This window comes from Zootoca vivipara, chromosome 10, assembly GCF_965207765.1.
Source record: "Zootoca vivipara chromosome 10, rZooViv2.hap1.1, whole genome shotgun sequence".
Taxonomy (NCBI): domain Eukaryota; kingdom Metazoa; phylum Chordata; class Lepidosauria; order Squamata; family Lacertidae; genus Zootoca; species Zootoca vivipara.
Genome location: NC_142593.1, coordinates 24,774,824 through 24,796,085, shown reverse-complemented (window position 1 = coordinate 24,796,085; position 21,262 = coordinate 24,774,824). Strand labels below are relative to the sequence as shown.

General features: G+C 40.5%; 1 long non-coding RNA gene across 1 annotated transcript in view; it reads left to right on the top strand.

Moving 5' to 3' along the window:
• Positions 1-15,580, top strand: part of LOC118076833 (uncharacterized) — a 61,096-nt gene extending 45,516 nt beyond the window's left edge. Inside the window, exons 3-5 of the long non-coding RNA XR_004691569.3 lie at positions 10,441-10,551; positions 11,334-11,394; positions 12,990-15,580. This is a non-coding gene — a long non-coding RNA (uncharacterized LOC118076833). The remainder of the gene's footprint in view (positions 1-10,440; positions 10,552-11,333; positions 11,395-12,989) is intronic.
• The last annotated feature ends 5,682 nt before the right edge of the window (positions 15,581-21,262 follow it).

Genomic DNA, 21,262 nt, shown 5'->3' with positions numbered 1-21,262 from the left:
ACGCTCCTTCAGGTGGAGACGCTCCTTTGGATTACGCTCACTGAGGTAGTCCAAAGGAAAGCAGAGCAATACACCAGCTTGGCTGCAGGAGTTGCTGGAAGACCCCATTACAGGCGCCATCCCACCACCTTAGGGACCACTCTGGATTTGTGTAGAGTTTAGTCCTTAGACTTTTCTTCTCCAGCAGGCATCTCCCAAGGCAGCAGGTTACATACACCAAAATTAATCATGGCTAAATGTTGGCCTCCCATCCATGGTGGCATTCTATCAGAGTTTGAAGCTGGTTGAACTCTGAGGAGAGAGTTGGGAGCACATGCTCCCACAGCCTGGTCCCAATCTCTTTATTGCACTTGAGCAATGACACCTGTGTTGACAGAGTGTTTATTAGTGCCATCTTCTGCCCCACCGGCAATCGTTCGTTATTACTTTAACTATAGTTGTTTTTGTATTATGGATTGCTGAAAATATACAAGATACAACATTCATGTGGCCTTCTCTACAGTTACTTTTTTTTTTTTTAGGTTTTAAAAACAAACTTTATTGAATCTTCCATTAAAAACATTACAAATACATAAAAAGAAAAAATATCTGTACAACAAATCCACACATATAAGATCACTTCCCAACTCCTGACGTACTGCTTGATTCTCATATTCCCCTTAATCTTGTGTTGTCATTTCATTACAAATATCATAAACATATTACTTTCTTCATATCTTATAGCTTCTTTAAAACAAATCCCTGTACTCCTCTAGCTAAGACAGACCCTTAATTCCGTTTTAACATTCTTTTTTTTAAAATATTCCTCTACATATTCCCATTTTTTTATCAATTTTTGCTTCGATGTATTTCTTATAGCGGCAGTCATTTTGTCCAAGTTCATAAATTCGACTAATCTTATCTGCCATTCTGTTATTCCAGGAATCTCTTCTTTTTTCCACTTCTGACCTATCAATAAACGTGCTGCCGCACACCCATAAAGGAAGATATCTCTTCTATCCTTAGGAAGATTATCCGGGAGAAAACTTAACAGAAAATATTCCGGTTTTTTCTTAAAGGTGACCTTAACTATCTTTTTTAATTCCTCATAAACCTCTCCCCAAAATTTTTTAATTTTAGTGCAACCCCACCAACAATGCATATAATCTCCTAACTCACCACCACATTTCCAACAATTTCCGTCGGTAGATTTATATATTTTAGCTATCTTATCCGGAGTAAGGTGCCAACGATATAGCATTTTCAGCATATTTTCTTTAATTCCTTCGCAGGCTGTAAATTTCATTGTTCTTTTCAATAATTGTTCCCACTGGGCTATATAAATTGGTTTGCCTAAATCTCGTGCCCACTTAATCATAACACATTTTGTCCCCTCATCTTTTAATTCCCATTCCAGGAGATATTTATAAACCTTGGAAATTTGTTTGACCTTATTATCAATTATTAACTCCTGTAATTTGGATTTTTCTTTGGCAAATCCTTTAGCTTTGTGTTCCCTAAATAAACTTTGGATTTGCATATACTGTAACCAGCTAGCACAATTAGATTTTAATTTCTCATATGACTTTAAATTTAATTGGTCTCCATCTTTTTCTATTAAATCTTGATAAGTTAGCCAATTCCCCTTTTTGTTTTTACCTCCCAGTGTTGTCATTTCTAATGGGGAAGCCCACCACGGGGTTTTAGGTTCTATCAAATCTCTGAATTCCAGCCAGTTTTTAAAAAGGGTTTTCTTTAACACATGATCCGAGAATTTTTTAAATTTGCTCTCCTCTCCCTGAACCAGGTAAGTGTGCCATCCAACCGTATTTCTAAATCCTTCCACTGTCAAAATCTCTTCATCTTCTAAAGTAAACCACTCCCTGAGCCAACAGAGGCAGGCCGATGCATGATACAATCTGAGGTCCGGGATCCCCCAGCCTCCTCTTTCTTTAATATCCGTAAGTAATTTAAATTGAATCCTCGCTTTTTTCCCCATCCAAATAAATTTACTTAATTCCTTTCTCCAATTATTAAAGATTTCTTTTTTATCTACTATAGGAAGCATCTGAAATAAAAATAGCATCCTTGGGAGTATTGCCATTTTAATTGCTGCAATTCTCCCTGAAAATGAAAGTTTCAATTCTCTCCATCTCTCAATATCTTTTTTGACCTCCTTCCAAACTCTCCCATAATTATTTTCAAATAAATTTATATTATTTACGCTAATTATAATACCCAAATATTTGACCTTCTTCACAATCTCCCACCCTATAACTTTTCCTAATTCTTCCAATTCATTTCCTTTTATATTTTTAACCATCACTTTAGTTTTTTTCTCATTAATCCTAAGCCCCGATATTTCCTCAAAATTTTTTAGAATTTCTCTCAGCTCTTTAACCGATTCTTCTGGGTCTTCTATCATTACCAACATATCGTCGGCGAAGGCACAAATCTTAAATTCCTTCCCTTTTACTTTGATTCCTTTGATTTCCTTGTCTTCCTTGATATCTATTAGCAAAAACTCAATTGATAGAACAAACAGCAATGGGGAAAGGGGACACCCCTGCCTTGTTCCTCTTCTTATCTCAAATTCCTTTAGCACTTCCCCATTTAGAATTAATTTTGCAGATTGACTTTTATATATCGAATTGATTCCCTCATAGAATTTCCCCCTTATGCCATATGAATCTAACGCTTTTCTCATAAAATTCCAAGATAAGGAATCAAAAGCTTTCTCGATATCAAGGAAGACAAGCCCTGCCCTTTTCCCCGGGGACCAGTCTAAATACTCTATTAGGTCCAAAAGAATTCTTATGTTTCTGGACATCGCTCTTCCTGGTAAAAAACCCTGTTGATTCTTATCTATAATCCTAATCAGAACCCTTTTCAATCTACTGGCCAGAATATCCGCAAAGATTTTATAATCTACATTAAGAAGGGAGATTGGTCTGAAATTTCCAGGTTGTCTGAATTCCTCATCATCTTTCGGGAGCAAGGTCACATATGCCTCCTGCCATGTCTTTGGCACCGATCCACCTTCCAGGATTCCATTCACCAGTTTTTGGTAAACCCCTCCTATTTCCTCTTTAAAAGTTTTATAATGCAGGCTTGATATGCCATCTGTCCCAGGGGACTTACCTAGTTTTGATTTTGTGATAGCCTCATAGATTTCCTGCAGCGTCACAGGGTTATTAAGTGTTTCTCTTTCTTCTTCCGTAATTAATTCTCTTCCTCTCTTCTCAAAATAGCTATTTAATTTCCCTTCATCTATCCTACCTTTGTCATATAATCTTTTATAATATTCAGTAAGGCATTTTTGGATATCCCCTAATTTTGTTAACTTTACTCCCTTATCCATAATTCCGCTAATCGTTCTTTCCTTTTGGATTTTTCTTAATTTCCAACCTAACAATTTCCCTGCCTTATCTCCCCATTCAAAATTTCTTTGTTTGGCCCACTTTATTTTATTTTCTATCTCTTGACCTATTAATACGGAAAGCTCCTTCTGTAAAATTTGAATTCTCATCCTCGCTTCCTCATTTTTTGGGTTGGACACTAATTTTTTCTCATTTTTGCCAATTTCCTTCTTTATTTCTTCTAAATTCCTTTCTCTTTCTCTTTTTATTCTGCTCTTTTGTTGAATATACAAACCCCTAACAAAGGCTTTGCCCGCGTCCCATACTGTTGTCGTATCTACCTCTTCTGATATATTATTTTGATAAAATTCTCTCAGCAATTCTTTCACTTTCTTTACAAATACCTCATCATTCAAGACTCTCTCATCCATTCTCCACCTTTTACATTTAATATTATTTTCCTTGATTTTGGTCATAATTGGATTGTGGTCCGTAATTGATTTAATCATTATTGCACTTTTATTTGCTTTCTGAATTAATCCAGGTGTTAGCCAAATCATATCGATTCTTGATGCTGATTTGTTAGCGTTGGAAAAATAAGTAAATTTCCTTTCTGCCGGGTTATCCCTCCTCCAAACATCTTCTAGCTCATAATTCTTGATCAGATTTGAAAAATTTTCTGGTAGTTTCCCTCTAACTTTTTTACCTTCCTTTTTCTTGCTTCTGTCTAATTCTGGTTGCATTACCCCGTTAAAATCGCCCAGTAAGATTATCTCTTCATCCGAAATGTATTCTCCCATCTTGTCTCCCAATTTTTTAAAAAAATCTTTTTTACACCCATTTGGTGCATAGATGTTAATCACTACTATCTTCCTTCCTGGTATAACTAGTCTCACTCCCACCATTCTGCCCTCTTCATCCTGAAATAGTTTTTCCGATTTGATATTTTGTTTAACATAGATTACTACCCCCTTTTTCTTCTTATTATTACAAGAAATAAATTCCATTCCTAATCTTTTATTAATTAATACTCTCTCATGTTTTTTAGAAATATGCGTTTCTTGAAGTGCAATAACATTCCAGTTATTCTTCTTTAATATACGCTCTATCTTATTTCGCTTACACTTATTATTTAATCCATTAATGTTCCAAGAAACAATATTAAAATCCATTACTTTATTTAATTTCACAAATAACTTTCAAAGATAAACTTCTACTGGGAACGCAAAAGGGTGGGAATTTCGCTTTCAGAACAGCTTTAAGACAAGAATATCAAATTTCAAGAGGGTAATTTTGATCCTAGGTAGCACACTGTTAATATTCTCAGGGTTATTATCTACTTGAATTAACAAAAGAAAGAAGAGGAGGATTCAACAGATCAAATTTATAATCAGCCACTCGGTCCTTCAAGTTCGTCTCCTCCTTCCTCCTCTTCCTTAAAAAGTTCTTTTCTATTTCTATTGCAAAATTTCTCCGCTTCACCCACCGATCTGAATGTTTTTTTCTTGCCTTTGAATACGAAGGTGAGACCCTCGGGATACTCCCAAGCAAACCAGATACCCTGCTTTGTGAGGGCCTCTGTCAAATTTTTGTACGCCTGTCTTTTCATCCTAAACCTTTTGGGCACCTCCTTAAATATGGCTATTGACCTCCCTTCAATGGTTAAATTTTCTTGCTTCTTCTTCTGGAAGATTTTATCCTTCAAAAAAACGGAGTTCAAAATTACCATACAATCTCCCGGCCCCTTGATGTTCTTTGCTCTATCAATTCTTATTCTATAATTTTTTTCAATGTCCATTGCTAAATCCTCTTCCTTCACTTGCAGCCACTCCGCCAATCCTTTTATTATTTTCTCTTCCACATGTTCGTTCGCAGTCTCGGGCACGCCCCTCATCCTTAAATGCAGTTCTTTCTGCTTCATTTCAAGCAGAGCAATTTGATCCGCTAAGTCCTCCTGCGTCTTATTCCTTTTTTGAGCTTCTGCTTCGTCTTTTTCTCTGGCTGCTTTCAACTCTTTATTGTCCATTGTTACTTTCTTCATAGCTTCTTCCTGTTTAGTCATTTTTACATTTAAGTCTTTCACAGCTTTATCAAGTTCTTTGTTTTTCCCATGCAATTCCTTCATCTGGGTAGCCAGGTCTGTAATCATTTTGGAGTTTCCCTCAATTTTCGATTGCAGGTTGTATTCTACAGCGTCTAATTTCTCGTTTAGAGACTTGTTCATTTCCGTTATAAGCTCCTTTATGTCAGTTAGAGCATCGTTGTCACTTGAATTAGCCATAGATTGTCTCCTTTGTTGGCTTCCCGCCGTCGCTGTAACTGCTCCTTGTTGTTCTTTATACTTTTTCAACGGCATGCTCTGCTACAATGTCTTTTTTCTTCCCCCCAAGTCTCTATCAGAATCTTCCCGTGTATTTTACCTTCCTAAGTTTGACAGAGACCTTTTTATTCTCTTTCTTGGGAGCTCCTTCCCCCACCTTTTAAGAAGTCATTCTTTTAGATCAGTCCACTTTTAGAACGGGAGTCTTTCAGCGTGCAGGGGGGGGGAGGGAAATCTCCTCAAAGACGGCTCTTTGTTCTTTTATGGCTGCTTGCCAGGGCGCTAGACTGTAGCACTCACTCCCACTCTCTTCCTTCTAAGCATGCCGTGCGAGCTGTCACGTCGCTTTCCCTTTCTTCTTCCCTCCTTCCCTCCGTCTTTACCCCCTCCTCCTCTTTTCTGCTTTAGAAAGGTCTCTTAGCAAACCCTGGCATTCATCCAGATCTCCATTTTGAAGCAAAGTTCTTAACTCCTTTATATGGGGATCGATCTTTTTAAATGTAGCTTTCTTCTCACTCTTCTAATATCCCCAACAAACAGTCCAGGGTCTGAATCACCAAGATTTTGTCAATATACCACAGGGCTATCTGGTCGCAAGTCTTTAGCGGTACGTTAAAAAAAGTTCCTTCGACTCTTCTCCCCCACCCGCGTCGTACGTAGTGCCCTCTTAAGATTTTACTCTCTCAACTCACGGGTCGGTGTTCCCTGTTTTCCTTCAGCCGAAGAGCTCTGGTGCTTGCTAGGTGGATCTTTGGGGCGCCGCGTCTGCAGTTACTCTGTAGCGGCCGCTGCTCTTGCCGCCGCCGCCGCCGCCGCCAATCTCGCGCCTGGCTCCTCTCCGCCGCTTTCACCGTTTTTGGGGGTGCCGCGGCAGAGTTCCGCCAATCCGCGCTGCTTTTGTTGCCTCAGCAGGGGCCCCGTACCTCTGCCTTTGTCGTCGGGGGGTTTCAGGCGCAGATCACCCCCGCCAGCTCCACTAACTGCAGTTTTTTGCTCCGCTGTTATCGGAGCTCCTTCACCCAGCTCCACTCGCTAGCGCACCTTCACCGGAAGTCTCGGCCTTCTCTACAGTTACAGAGGTGCGGGCACGCCTGCAGATCCCTTTGTCAGCTGGTTTAAAAGCAATGAGATGGTTTTTAGTTTAGCATAATAAGAGTCCTGCTGGATCAGATCAAAGACCCAGGTAGCCCAGCTTCCTGTTATCACAGCAGTCAGATAGATGCCTGTAGGAATCTCACAAGCAGAACCTGAGTTCAGCAGCACTCTCTACACTGGTGTTCAGATTCAGAGACATCCTGCCTCTGCAAGTAGAACAGGACAGCCATGGCTGGTATCTATTGATAGCTTTATGAATTTGCCCAATCCTCTAAAAGTCAATTTTGTTTTGCTGTAAGTCCTGCAATAGAGATGTTCCTATCGACAGCCGAACCTTTAAATGTTGTCCCCATAACTCTTCCCTTTTTAATCACTAGTGGATCTCTCAGTGGATAAATGAATCTGAAGTGGAATTAATTTGCTTGTAAATGTTGGCATTTTATAGGGGCATATATCTGACCGAGGATAGTTTGCCTTCTCTGTGTGCTATTTCCATTTTAAAAAATCTGTTTAGGAAGAGAGTTGACCACAAAGAAAAAAATCAAGCCTGAACTTTCAATTTCAGAAGGGGGAAAAAAAGCAGTTTGAGTATACTGGAGTCAAGATTTGAACTCCAAGTATCCTTCCACATGTTTAAATCAAATGTTTCTATTGCCTTTTTCATCCTTGCTCTCTCAGTAATGGCAGATGAGAACAGACAGCAGAATTTAGGCTATCACTTTCCAGTTAAATAAAAAAAATTCCTTCAGTAGCACCTTAAAGACCAACTAAGTTTTTATTTTGGTATGAGCTTTCGTGTGCATGCACACTTCTTCAGATACAGTGAAATGGAAGTTTCCAGGCACTTATGTAGAGAAGGGGTGGGGAGGGGTGGGGATGGGGAGGGGGGATCACTCAGAAGGGTGGTGGAAATGGGTGATTGACTGACTGATAGCTGTTGATGACCGGAAACGACTGCAAATGGTTTTGCATGAAAAAGCAAGGGTTGAGATGGCTGAAGATCGCTTATCATGTATAATGAGATAAGAATCCGATATCTCTGTTCAAACCAGGTCCCTCCATGGTTTTGAGCTTGGTGATAAGTTGCAATTCAGCAACTTCTCTTTCCAGTCTATTTCTGAAATTCTTTTGTAGTAAGACAGCTACTTTGAGATCTTGTATAGAATGTCCTGGGAGATTGAAGTGTTCTCCTACTGGTTTTTCTGTCTTCTGGTTCCTGATGTCAGATTTATGTCCATTTATCCTTTGGCGTAGGGTTTGGCCTGTTTGTCCAATATAGAGAGCTGAAGGGCACTGTTGGCATTTGATGGCATACACAATGTTAGAGGATGAGCAATTAAATAGTCCTGAGATGGTATGTTGGATGTTGTTGGGGCCAGTAATGGTGTTGTCTGGGTGTATGTGGCAGCAAAGTTGGCATCTGGGTTTATTGCAGGCTCTGGTACCAGTGTCCATGTTAAGTCTGGTGGTTGTATTATTGTGGGTGAGGAGTTGTTTAAGATTGGGTGACTGTCTGTAGGCAATGAAAGGTCTTCCTCCCAGAGCTTGAGAAAGGGAGCTGTCATTGTCCAGGAGAGGCTGTAGATCTCTGATGATGCGTTGTACTGTTTTAACTTGGGAGCTGTATGTGATGACTAGTGGTGTTCTGTTATTTTCTTGTTTGGGTCTGTCTTGCAGCAGGTTCTGTCTAGGTATCTGTCTGGCTCTGTTGATCTGTTGTTTAACTTCATCAGGTGGATATTTTAGTTCTAAAAAGGTTTGCTGTAGATCTCTTAGGTGAGATTCTCTGTCTGTAGCGTTGGAACAGATGCGGTTGTAACTTTCCAGTTAGTTAGAGGTGTAGTTGAAGCTGATGGAAGGCTTTTTGTGCTACTAAGAGACAGTAATGCATAGACAAGTAACCCCAAGCTACATACCTGCTCCTTCATAGGCAGCATAACCCCATCCAGAGCAGTCCACATCCCCTACAACCAGCCTTGGGAACCACCCACTAACAATGCCTCAGTCTTGTCGGGATTAAGCTTCAGTTTATTGGTTCTCATCCAGTCCATTGGTCTCATCCAGCAGGCTCTTATTATGTTCTTGTGTTCTCCTAGTGAAAACAGAATTCAGGAGGAGTAGAACTTAAATCAGAGACATTTCACAGTACAATACAGAAATGGAATAGAGGAAAGTGGCCCAACTATGGAATTCTTTTAAAATGGTTTTTTAAAAATGCTCTGGGCAAACTCAGAACAAACTGCTATGCAGTGGGTGTTTTGCTGGCCTTAGGGCTCTAGAAATACTCTATTAACTGTATCATTCTCTGGAGCCAGACTGGTTGAAAGCTGCACATAGTTTTACAGAGATTTTTTTTGCCAACAGCCATCAAAGCAGTGTCACAAGCTGATCAGTTGTTCTTAAAGACTTATCTCTTGAGCTCTGTGGCAATGTCTAGACAGGGAAACCGAAACTGAAAACTTCATTCAGTCATAAAGCTCACCTGGTAGACTTAGGTATAAGCTACTGGGTTTCACCCAGGGTGTCTTTTCTGTAAATGAAAAGTCATCCATTCATGGAAAGGCCTGCCATTCATCCTCCTTTTATAGGAATGGGGGGCTGTGTGATTTCATATACCTCTTTCCCCTGCAGCCCCCATTTTCACATCCACATTGTTCTGGAAGGTCCTTCAGTCCTGTTTATTGAAATATCTATAGATACCCTTTCATGCTGAGATAATACATTTTCTTGTGAAATGTGCCTTATAATTGAAGGTCTTAGATGATTTTGTTCAGAGGAATCAGTTATTTTTGAACATATATTTAGCATTTTAAAAACCATACCCAAAAGCTAACTGGAACTTTGGCCAAGACTAGGTGATTTTATCTCCTCTAGATTTAATCACTGCTTCAATCAAATAACCTTCATAAAATGCTTAACAGTTAGTAGAATAAATATTAAAACAACGTTCTTTATGGGGCTGAATTAATTTTTATTTGGTGCCCCTATAAACCTTATCTTGACATTGTGCCCAAAACATATGAGGTAAAATATCAATAAGATGCAATATAAATGAACAGTCCATTATGTTTTAATATCCTTTTAAAAGCGTAACGGCTTTAATGCTATTTTATCGGTCCTTGGGGACTGCTGACGCATAGACAAGCACATCTAATTCCTGATGTTGTTTAAAAACCAGTTTATGTGTTTCCATATCTCTTGTCATCTGGGGACCAAGGAGTACTGAAGTTTCAGTAAATTATTCATGTATTTTGCCCATCCTCTTTTTTATTGATTAATCCACTACTAAATTAAAGTCTAATTCGCAATCACTGTTAAGTTGAAGCACTCAGATGTAAGCCCTTTTCACCTCGTTGAATCCAAGGTTCTTGGTCTAAATCTCCACACACTCTTATGTGTACATGGAGCTCTTGCAAGAATGGGCTATATGAAATATGAAATGTCTCCTAAGACTATGGACCCTCAGTGTTCCAAACCACAAACATCCCACTCAGCATTCATCTCTAGAATGCCTTTTGCCAGGCAGGCCCATCTAGTCTTTAGTCATGTTTAGCACCAACATCAATTGGCATATTTTTGAATTATAGCGATATGAGCAGACAACTGCAACAATACAATATGAATGTGGTGGCTTGGTCATTTTTCTCTGGCTGCATAATTCAATGTCTTCTTTCACTGCTGAAACAGAAAAGGCAGCTTATCATAAATACTGACTGAACCTGCAGTTCTAGCAAGAAAGTGCTTTCTGGTTATTCTTCATCAGCAAGACATCTACAGACTCTGTTTTCCGCCATTACGGTGAGTTAGGATGTCGCTTCCAGAATTACGCAAAAATCCCTTTTCTTCATCATGTACCAAATGTGAATTTAAATGATAATGTTTTTGTTTGTTTGTATTCAGAGAGACAGACTCTAACAAAGCAATCTTAACTCTAGGAAGCCAGTATAATTTAGGCTGTCATAATTCACACCAGCATAAATTACCCTTTATTCATCCAGTGCTTTACCAGCTGCACTGGCTCCCAGTGGAGTACAGGATCAGATTTAAGGTGCTGGTTTTGACCTTTAAAGCTTTATTTCTCACTCTTATCTCACAGTTCCTTTTTACAAACATAAATAAGTTCACTTTGTAGGATTTATTTCAGTCCCGCAAGTGTCTTTAAACTTCTACAGTTCTTCTCCATATAGTCAATAAATTTACTCCATTCCCTCTGGAACTTTGTCTCTCCCTGGTTTCAGTTCCCGCAGGTCAACTTTGCCAGTTCTGCATAGACCATCATTTTCGTTTGCCACTCCTCAATCGGCGGTATCTCCTGTAATTTCCACTTTGGGGCTAATAGTTGTAGCAGTTGTAGCATACATAAACAGTCTCTGATCTCCCTTTGCTATTTCCTCTCCCATTAAACCCAGTAAAAAGCTTCGGGTTTTGGGGGGAAAGTGTACTTAAACATCTTTGTCAACTCATTGTATATCATTTCCCAAAATCCTTTTACTTTCTCGCATGTCCACCACATATGACAAAATTCACCATCTTGTATTTTTCTAAAAGAATCCTTTAAATTTTACACATGCAAACTCCAGGATCAGAGGAGGAAGCAGCTGAAAACTAGCAGTGATGAGTGAAAACAAAAGGGAACAAGAGGTATTATTCAATGTCCTCCTCCTCCTTCCTCTCTCCCTGAATACCACTTTTGTCTCAGACAATTTATTTTCCAAAAATGAAAATGATGCAGCCATATAGAAATTCAGGTTGTGCCTGACATGCAGTGGGCATTTATCGAAATGAATGAGTTGGTGATTTTTTAAGGCAGGATAGTCCTTTATGTACATATAGTCTGAAGATGTTAGTCACTTGTGAAAACATCCTTATTCAAGCATTTAGAGCATGGAAGACATGGTTAATTAAATCATTTTATGGAAAGCTTTTATTTGGTGCTTGGAATCCCTTAATATATGTCAAGCAATGCAATAATGAGAAAATAAACCTTCCCCTTGAGAGAGAAATCTCTTTCCAAATCTCCCCGCCGACCATTGTTCGGGAATGATTTGCACTGTTAAAATGAAGTTTTTGAGTTCTATCCCAGTACATTTCCATTGAGATTTTATATGTCACTGGTGCGGTCTGGGTTTGCTTCCACCCCTACCAGATATCATGTACTCTGTTGGGCAGAAAATTATTGTTAAATAGTCCACAATAGACAGACACGTTAACCAGAAAATGTACAGTCTCAAAGGCAGAAGAAGCACAGGATGCTGCAGAAAGAGAAGGAAAGGTTAGACAAAGCTATTATTTTTGGCATAAGATGCAGGAGGTTTTCACTCTTCTCTGTCCAGCGCATGTTTCCAATTTGTACATTGGGTAGAAAATCTATCAAAATAAATTGCAATAAATTCTGCTTATGTGGCTGATCCTCCTTTAGTAACACAAATGGTTATTATGCTGCTATAGCTTAAGCTACAGGACACCGGCATGGTTACAGCTTAATGGATTACAGTTGCAGAGGGGAGAGAGGTGTCACATGTGGGGTGCCCACCACAATTTTTCTGCCGACAGACCCACCAAATACTGGGAACCCCCAACTGAAGCAGTACCCACTTTCTATCGGATAACAGACCTTCCAAGTGTCCCTATTTTCCGTTTCTGATTTGATCCCAGAATGTCCCACTTTTCCTTAGATTTCTCTATTTTCATTGGAGAAATGTTGGAGGGCATGAAGGTACGCAAACACCGAGCCAGGGAGATAAGTAACTATACATCCTTTAGAAGACATCTGCACAGGGAAGTTTTTTTAAATGTTTAATTTTTTTTATGTTTTATATATGTTGGAAAGCCATCCAGAGTGGCTGGGGTAACCCAGTCAGATGGGCAGGGTGATGATGATGATGATGAAATAGGACGTCCCTATTTTATTGGAGAAATGTTGAAGGGTATGAGATAAGGCATCCACATGAGCCAGATTTTCTATTTCCCTGGTGCCTAGTGCAAAATAACTCAGACCTGCTCAGGTCCCAGGTCAATTATTTCCAATATTTAAGAGGAGGTTGAGTGTGTGTGCAGAGATAGAGAGAGGAAGGAAGGAAGGAAGGAAGGAAGGAAGGAAGGAAGGAAGGAAGGAAGGAAGGAAGGAAGGAAGGAAGGAGGAGAAGAAGAGTTTGGATTTGATATCCCGCTTTATCACTACCCGAAGGAGTCTCAAAGTGGCTAACAATCTCCTTTCCCCTCCTCCCCCACAACAGACACCCTGTGAGGTGGGTGGGGCTGAGAGACTTCAGAGAAGTGTGACTAGCCCAAGGTCACCCAACAGCTGCATGTGGAGGAGCGGAGACGCGAACCCGGTTCCCAAGTTTACAAGTCTACCACTCTTAACCACTACACCACACTGGCTCAGGAAGGAAGGAAGGAAGGAAGGAAGGAAGGAAGGAAGGAAGGAAGGAAGGAAGGAAGGAAGGAGATGCCTCAGAATGATGTCAAGTCAATGGTCCATCCATAACAATATTTTCTTATCTGTCTGGTTACGCTCTTCCAGAATCTCAAGTTGAACTGCTTATTGAAATCCTTTAAATAGAGATATCAGTAATTAGAACTGGTATTTTCTACAACGGGGTAGGCAACATGGTCATAGCTGCCAAGTTATCCCTTTTTTAAGGGATTTTCCCTTATGCTGAATAGGCTTCCTCGTGAGAAAAGGGAAAACTTGGCAGCTATGAACATGGTGCCTTCCATCAACTACATCCCCCATCAGCCCCAGGAGGCATGGCCTATGATAAGGGATTGTGGTCCTGAATATCCGCAGAGCACCAAAATGCTTACCCTGAACATGCACTCCGCCATCAAGCTGCAGTCATTATCGGGGATCAGCACAATACTCTTCCTCATGCAATACCCGTCTTTGCACAGCGGTGTTTGATCTCTGCTTAAGGCACAATCCCTTGCTATCGCCAGGCTCAGAGCCAGCCACTAGCACAATGGCATGGGCTTTGTTGTTGGCAGATGGATGCAGAGGGAGCCTGTGTAACTACAAGCAATATGCTTGTGGCCTCTCCCTAGTCAAGGTATTCAACAAGGTGTCAACCAGCATCAGAATCAAAGCCTGGCCAGAGCATGCTACCAAATGTAGACAGAACATCCTGACTGCAATTTAAACGTGGAGCAGAGAAATCACTCTGATAACTCATCCCTTGAATGTTAAATGGATGTGGTAATCACTTTGGAAAACAGATAATGACACAATGGGCACAGCATGTGAAAATAAAGGAATAATTGTGCCCCTAGGGCATTGAATGGGACTTAAAACATAACAATGTGTGCGCCTGGATTCTGAAGATATGATTAATATGTATCTCAGAAATAGCCCTGATTAAAAAGTAGTCTTTGTCACTGAAAATACATTTTGTGCGGAAGAGAAGGGTGAGCCAACAGTGCAATGCAGTTAAAGGAAGCTGCTCTTTTATTTCACAAAAACTATAATGTGGATTTGTAGAATATTAACTCATAAGTAGCTTTATCTGAATATGGCCAACAAGTCAGAGTACTTCACAAAAGCACAAGTCAATTGCAGAAGAACTGTCTTCTGTTATTTTTTGCAGTGACAGCAACCACTTCTCAGTCAAGGAAACAGCCACAGGCGACGTGTCAAATAGTCTCTCCAATTGTCTACACTCCGTATTATTCAAGAGATACTAGACCACTACCATCCCAAAGATGCCTCTGTTATCAGATCTAGACATTTTCAAACTCTGTTCTTCCTTTCAAACTACCATACAGAATAGGTTATGCTATCTAGTGATATACAAACATATCTGCTTTCCAGCAAAGGGAGTCCATGGCATACTGATCTGATCTTTGCTTTTCTTTGCTTTTCTTTTTAGCTTGCAGCAGATATAGATTTGTTTTCTCCTTTCTAGTCTCAAAAAGATAAATGGGCAAAAAAACAAAACAAAACTTCCAGCATCGGTTCACTGTTGTGTTGGGCTTGATAAATTTCCCAATAGGCTCTTTAATGCATTGTGCAAATTCTTTTAGCTTACAATGATCAGGTTTATCTTCATTGATATTTATTTTGATTTAACTACTGTATAACTAATGCTGTCCACATAGAATTTGTAATCACAGAATAACATGCAGTTGCTGGTTGAACCAACAACTATAGAAACTACTTACACAGAAAACAAACTCAGAATCTATTTCTTTCCATTAATTTCACCAATTAATAACAGCAACAACAACCCGGGACTGAATCCTTATGCCTGTGCTCATTTTCATTTCATTATAATGCTAGGAGAATGATAAATGATGCAGCCACTTGCTCACATTACGGTTTGGCCATTTTAAATTGTTTTAAGAATTATTCTGGAAGTGTTTGTCAGGGATATTATTGCTAGGATCTCTTACTCACAAGTAGGACCCTGGCAGAGACACATGCCCGACTGACATGTTCCCTCCCTCCTGGTCGATCGTTCAGGAGCTTCAAAAGCTTTCTCCAGCCCGAACATCACAGCAACGATGCCAACTGACATCAGCACACTTACGGATCCACAAAGTTTGCGCAGTTGCATAACAGAACTCAGCAACTCAGCATTTTGGCTAATCTATGTTTATTTACATATAAACATACACGGAGCACTGCAACATGGCTCCCTCTCTCTCTAGCATCAGACAGCAAAGAGAATGAACAAAGCACAATAGTCCCACTTCAGGAAACATAGTAACACAAATATCCTGTCTTCGTCACTTCCCACTCTGTGGAATGTAAAACATATACAGTCATATGATAGACAACAATCCCATGAATGCAAACACGGGGAATGAATCTCCAACAATTATATAGTAATTATTTTTCTAGAAAAAGAGGTGCCAGAACCCACAATGAAAACTCTCTTGTTTTCTTCTTATAGCAATGGCACCCATCTGAGACGTGGCAGAACTGAGTTCCATTGAGTTCTGGCTGAAACAAAAGCCCTGGATATGTGTTCTAAAGGTAACCCCAGCTAGTAATCTGGCTGCTGCATTATGTGAGATCCAGTGTTATTGAATCCCTACCATCTACCTGGTAGCCGAAGCCTCTTTTTCTGCCATAGAATAATAATCTTCTCAGGAAAGAACATGTGGCTAAGGAAGACTAAGGGTGTTCTTCTCTACTGTAGAACTGGGAAGATATCCCTGATCTACTTGGAAGCATCTGAAATAGTGAAGAGGAAAGCCACATGGCTCCCCAAGAGATGTGTCTATGTGTCTTATCTGCTGCACCTGTACTTTGGAGAATGACTACTTGAGCAGCTGTGTCATTGAACCAAAGTCCTCTGAACCAACAGCACCTAAGAGAACATCCAAATTGCTGTGGTGACTGATCTCTCTTAGCTTTATCCCATATGGTGGAGCACTTTGTAGGGGCCCTGCCAATGACTGGAATTTTCCTTGATATTTCCTGGTAGCCTGTGATAACAAGAATAGCTACAATATGTAGTTCATTCTAAAAGGCCTACAGTCTCCATGCCAGTTTTGTGGGTAGGGTCTGTAATGATGCTGCCAGAGGGTTTCATTTGTATGTCTTCTGATGTAAAGAATTGCTTTTATCTTGTCCGGGGCATGACCTGCACTGGTATCCTGGCTGCGGGCCCTTCCCTGGTATTCTAAAGGTGGCTTGTGGAACCTCTCCCCATTGCCACAGAAACATGATCAGTTCTTCAGCCTCACGTCCTCTGGACTTTGTAATTTGCCACAGCAGGTTCCGCCATTTCTCTGACTGAAACATTCCTCGGGCCCATCGCCCCTCACTCTCCATATTTTCACTACACAGTAGTGGAATAGGGTATGATCAGAGCGGAGGATGATCACTCTGCTATCCTGCACTCACTATGGGAAATTCCACATCTACCTGTGGGATACTTGTTCAGCATTCCAACTACTCCATCCCATGCCCCCACTTTCCTATCTCTCTCTCTCTCCCTTTCTCTCTCTCTCCCTCTCCCTCTCTCCATCTCTCCCCCCCCAACTGTAAACATGTTGGGCCAACATGAGCATACATAGTCTTCAATGTGCCCAGTCCCCACTGCATTAAAAGCATGGCTTTTTCCATTGATGCTTAAGGATAGCTTTCTCTCTTCCATCCTGGGAATATTTTAAAGTAGCTTATTGGTGTAAACCAGGAAATAAGGTATCCAGACAATGGGATGGTTTTCCCCCCTATCATCTTTATATCGAACAGTCTTGAAATATACTCAGAGTCGAGAGTGAATTTCACGCTCTTTATTCAGCTCGTAGTCATCAAGGAGGAGGAGAGAAGAAGAATGCCCTTTTCCCAAAACCATCTGCTTATATACATTATTTACACAATGGGCTTTGCGTGATTGGCTACTTCAGGGCTACACCTGTGGGCCAATCAGTTTGTGGATTGACTTCTGCCAGCAGCCTGATTGGCTGCTCCTGCAGGCCAATCAGGTTGCAGATTCACTTCCACCTGGAGTTGGATCGGGTGGCTCCTGCGGACCAATCAGACTGCTGATTCTGGATCCTATTGTTCTATGATTCAGCTCAGTACATAACATGTCTCTTCCTCCCTCTTTCCTTTTCAGACATTCCATTCCATAAGAACTTAAGAAGAGACTGCTGGATGAGGTCAATGACCCATCTAGTCTAGCATCTTGTTCTCACAGTGGCCAACCAGAAACACACAAGCAGGACCTGAGATAAACAAGAGTTCTCTCCCCATTTGCGATTCCCGGCAACTGGCATTCAGAGGCATGCTACATACAGTGGAGGTCGATTTCCCACCTGCTTGCCAATTTTCTCCTTTTCTGTCAGTCAACATTCCATGTCACTGGCTCTTTATGGAATTATTTTTAGGTTCCCCCCCGCTAAAAAGATGCTTTGTGGTTACCCCGAGTCTGTGATACCTATGGTACCATTTTGGTTGCACCATTGTAAATACAGTGAGACTTGAGTCAGATATAGTGGGAATGAAGATGACACAGAGCAATAACTTCATGGAATTGCTCGCAATATATTTGTAATACATTAAAGTTAACAGGCAGCTTCCTGCCAAGCATTTGGGGTCAAAAGCCTATTGTTAACATATACTTATTTGCATCTCTGCCCAGGCTGAGTTGTACACTCTCATTTGAATCATTTGGCATGCATCCTTTGAGACAGGAAGATGTGTTTAGCTTTTCTTGCAGAACAAATATTGTTGAAGCTTGCTCTGCAGTGGCGTACGGCTACTTTGTTATGCTTAATTCTCGTGATACAGATTACAGAGCTGCTTTGCCACTTCCTCTAATGAGAAAGAAAACTTTCCTCCTGTGTTAGGACAATAGGGGAGCTATTAAATGTGAAGGCAAGCTACATTTCCTGTGGCATAATTTTAATAATTAAAAAACAAATGCTGCTTCTATAACTCAGCTAATTTACTCTGGTTTACAGTTGCGCCGAAGATTTGCTAACAAAGAGTAAATAATTAACTAAAAATAAGAGTACATTGTCCCAATAATTGCATACACTGAAAAATGGTTTATGCTGCTGGGCTAATAGCATTTGTCCTCCTCCTCCTCCTCCTCCTCCTCCCTCCCTCCCTCCCTCCCCCCCCCTCTCTCTCTCTCTCTGTACTTGATTTGCAAGGAGGGGGAGTTTTCCTCCCTTAATAAAAAAAGAAGAGTTATTGTGGTATGATTTGGAGATACTTTCCTATTATAATTCAGAACTACTTATGCACAAGCCCCAATACACAACTGCCATCTACCTTGTATAGCCATATTCTTGGCGCATAAGGCAATATCCAATCAGGCACAGCATTACAATTTCCTGGAGACTTGTTATTCATATTTTACAGTTGAGGAGAAGCAACTGGCTCCATTAAGTTGAGCCAAGAATATTTCAAGGCAAGTTTTCTTAGGGCCCAGTCTATGCAGCAGCTGTGCAGGCTTCCACCCCTCTCAAGCACCACTGGAAAGCTTTCTAGGACACACATTTAGTTACTTCCTTGTTGATGAATTCATTGCCATCACTCACCTGATCTCCAGTAGTTGCGCTGCTTATTAGGAGGTAGGTAAAGGTAAAGGACCCCGGACAGTTAAGTCTAGTCAAAGGCGACTTTGGGGTGCAGCTCTCTTCTCGCTTTTCAGGTTGAGGGAGCTGGTGTTTGTCCACAGACAGCTTTCCAGGTCATGTGGCCAGCATGACCAAAACACTACTGGTGCAATGGGACACTGTGATGAGTGCCAGAGTACACGGAAATGCCATTTATAATAATAATAATAATAATAATAATAATAATAATAATAATAATAATTAATAATTAATAATAATAATTAATAATAATTTATTATTTATACCCCGCCCATCTGGCTGGGTTTCCCCAGCCACTCTGGGCGGCTTCCAACAGGAAAATAAAACACAGTAATCTATTAAACATTAAAAGCCTCCCTGAACAGGGCTGCCTTCAGATGTCTTCTAAAAGCCTGGTAGTTGTTTTCCTCCTTGACATCTGTTGGGAGGGCGTTCCACAGGGCAGGCGCCACCACCGAGAAGGCCCTCTGCCTAGTTCCCTGCAACTTGGCTTCTTGCAACGAGGGAACCGCCAGAAGGCCCTCGGTGCTGGACCTCAGTGTCCGGGCAGAATGATGGAGGTGGAGACGCTCCTTCAGGTATACTGGACCGAGGCCCTCCTACTACTAGGAGGTAGAAGGAACAAGAAAATTGGCAAGGTGCAAATGCACCACACCAACCTCACCACTCCCCCTCTACCTCTCAGTAAGTGGCAGCGATGTAATAAAGCAAAGGTCAGAAAAGGTGTGATATGTTAGGGATGGAGGAGAAATTCGCATTTCATTGTGAACTTACCTAATTCACACTTTCCAAGACAAGACTTGGATCAAAATGTGTCATCCTTCAAAATTCCCACATCTCCCAATTTTGTAACGCCATTCTCTAGCCATTTAATGAGTACAAAAATACCGTACATATACGAGTGTAAAGGGGGAATATAAATGCATATATTAATAAAAATGTGATACAGAAATGCATTACAGTGGTACCTCGACTTACAAATGCCTCAACTTCCAAAGGTTTCGACTTCTGAAGTCCACCAACCCAGAAGTATTTTCGCCGCGCACGCATGCACGAAGCGCAAGATGGACGCTTCAACTTCCGAAGTTTTCGACTTCTGAGGAGCGCCGCGGAATGGATCACCTTCGTACGTCAAGGAACCACTGTATATTGTGGGGAATTGCTTGCAAAATTGTATATGTTACTGAAAACTGTATGTATTACTCATAATTGTGTACAAAATGCACTTATTAGAGAAATTCTCACTAATGTACATCCTCACATATGTACATGAGGATTGTTATTTTTTAAAAAAAGAGAAGAAAAACACAGCTTGCTGCAGAAATATGAAGAACTTAATTCAAGATGGGTGTGTGTGAAAAACAGAGAAACAAAATGGAAAGATTCTTCCGTCCCACATCACCAACTGCTATTATATATATACCGGTATATATATATATATATATATATATATATATATATATATATATATCCCTGTACAATATCATAAATGCAGAGAGAGAGAGAGAAGAAAAGCATCTGCCAGCTAAAATATAAGACCATAAACCAGTGCAGCAGAGGAAAGCAACTAAAAAAAAAAGCCAAAGACCTGTTGAAAGAGGACAGTCTTTGCATCTCAGCAAAAGGTCATCAGAGACAGGGACAGGTGGGTCTTCTCAGAGGAGTTACATAGCCTATGTGAAGCCACTCAGATGTCCCTCTCCTGCTTCCTTTTCTTACGCTCTTCAGGAATATAATTTTATTTGTTTTATAAGATTTATGCCAACTCATAAGGAAAAACACCATGGTGGTGTACAATAAAATCATCAAACCACTGTAAGATTACAATATCGTAAAATATGGAACAAACGGCCAATACTGAATCAAATGCTAAAACAAAAACAAAAAACAAAAACCTTTGATGAAACAAAAACATTTTCATCAGGCGATGAAATATCAAAATTGTAGGTCCCTGTATGATCTCAGTAGGAACCAGTGTTCCAAAATACCGGTGCCACTGCGCTAAAAAGTCTTAGCTCACATAGAAACTATGAGGTATAACTGTAGGAGAGTCAGGAGGTCATCTTCAGTTGATCTCAATGATCCAGCTGAGGAACCTGGTTCTAAGCTATTAAGGGCTTTATACACTAATACCTTGACCTTAGCTCAGTAATATACTGGTGGTCAGTGCAGAACTTCCAGTGTGATATGCTGACATGATGCTGCTCTGCCCATATGATAATAGAATCATAGAGTTGGAAGTGACCTCAAAAGTCCTCTAGCCCTACTTCCAATTCAGGAAAATCTCTATTACAACATAAGACAGTGGGATACAGAGGAGAACCAAATATCTTAAGGCTTGGACTGGAGAAGACAATCTTCCAGGTAGCCTGGTTCTAAGCTCCCGTGATCATAAAAAACAGGTATAGGCAAACTTGGTCCTCCAGGTGTTTTGGGACTACAGCTCCCA